This window comes from Habropoda laboriosa, unplaced genomic scaffold, assembly GCF_001263275.1.
Source record: "Habropoda laboriosa isolate 0110345459 unplaced genomic scaffold, ASM126327v1 scaffold697, whole genome shotgun sequence".
NCBI classification, from domain to species: Eukaryota; Metazoa; Arthropoda; class Insecta; order Hymenoptera; family Apidae; genus Habropoda; species Habropoda laboriosa.
This window is the reverse complement of record NW_017100842.1, coordinates 333,161-335,040: the sequence shown is the minus strand read 5'-3', so window position 1 is coordinate 335,040 and position 1,880 is coordinate 333,161. Positions and strand designations below refer to the sequence as shown.

The window sequence follows — 1,880 nt, the reverse complement described above, 5'->3', positions numbered from 1 at the left end:
TAAAGGTTTGTTTTGGAGATGCATGGATGACATACATGATTCTTTGTATTTATATATTTATGCATATATTTATAGATGTAGTATGTTAGTTTTTTTATATTACTACTAAAATTACAAGCCATTATAGTCGTATTTATGATTTAACAATCTCATTAATTTTAGTAGAAAAACGTAATATTCTTAAAACGTACAGTAAAAAGTACTATTTATTTTCTTGTATCATGCATTAATTTAATTAATGGCTTGATTTTAAATTGGTATGAGTCAGTGTGTGAGTATTCCTTTATTTTTTATTTTTTATACATGTGAATATTTAGATTTTATGTGTATATATATATATATAAACGGATGTTTAGATGTATTATTAAGGCATAGTTACAAATATAATAATATATAAAAGTGCAATACAATTAAGTATGATTTTTTTTGATAATATTATGCAAAAAAGAATGTATCTACTTTTAAGATACATTATATTAAATAAGTATTACATAGAAATGTAAATTGAATATATGTACATATATTAGCATAATTCAGATATTACTTCTAAGAAACATAAGGCACTTGAATTTTAGAATGTGACATTTTCTGAGATTGTTAGGTTTATCTTGATATCTCTAACGAAATATTTTGCCTACATTGTATGTAATATACTCAAATATTTTTATGTTTATAATTCATGTTCTAAGCAGAAATAAGTACATGCAATACAAACTATTTACAGCTACTGTCAATATTTAAGTTACCAATAATAGAGATCGTTACTATTTGGATATCTATCCAGCATAGTAATTCGGTTCTCCGGTACGGTATGCGATTCTGATTTCTAGACTACAAAGTGCCTCTGTTTATTGGCGTAACGAGCTGTGTCTGGGGCCTCTTGTTGCTCATCTTCAAACTGTATTTGTGACAGCTGTCCTATCCACCAAAACGTCAAGCAAATCTCCAAACATCGTTAGCACCAAACCCCAACGCATCATCGTACATCAGCCGTCGTCACCCCTACCAGTAATGCGTGCTCCCCGCGTCACGACATGTCGCTTATTAACTAGATTCGTTCCCGTCAACACATTCATCAGTCAGAATGCCGTCGCCATCGTATCGCCACCTGGTAAATGAAGTGGCAACAAAAACGCGATTTTGGTTGACTAGTCAGCTGGGTTGCTAATTACAGGACACAGTGCTATGTTTCTTTAGCTATTAGAGTATAAACTTACAAAGCATTAAATGTTTCTTCTTTAAAAGCAAGCATTAAACATGCTGAGCTATCCTTACTTAAAGCATAGCTCTGTGTTGACTTTAATGTCTATTACCCTGAAAGTCAATTATGTGTTTCTTGTATGTTGAAAATAATCGTCCCTCAATTAAGGATAGTGTCAGTAGTCTTTCATCGTTTTAGGTGATGGTTGTCCTTTGTTAATCTTAGTAGCTGATAATCTCTCGGTTTTGTAATTAAATAATTAACAGGTATGTTGTGTCTGAATGTTTTCGCCTTTAGACTGTTTGATTTGATTGACTTTTTAGTACATTTTATTACATGCTTGCTACTTCTGTTGATGAACAATCATCAACCCTTATCTGCACAATAACGATTACTATTTTAACAGAGTTTGTGTGGTGAAAATTGCAGTGGAGTGATTATATTAAAGTGTTTAAAAGGAAATGTTATAAGATTTATACTGATTCAAGTACCTGATTTTGTAGAAAGAAAAACAATTCTTTACTTTTACATTCTTTACCTTGTATCTTAATGAGTTATAGATAAAAGTATTACAGATATCTTTTTTCATTATTTTAACATTATTAAAAATAATTTTAATTTCCTATAATTTAAAAAAAAATGTTGCAATTTTTTTGTACCGTTTTCTAATATTTTTTTT

The 1,880-nt window shown here is 29.7% G+C and overlaps 1 protein-coding gene across 1 annotated transcript in view; it reads left to right on the top strand.

The window, feature by feature from the left end:
* The window catches only part of LOC108577320 (serine/threonine-protein kinase Genghis Khan), a 10,501-nt gene that overhangs the window by 4,732 nt on the left and 3,889 nt on the right, over nucleotides 1-1,880 (top strand). The gene's annotated exons all lie outside the window — the stretch shown is intronic.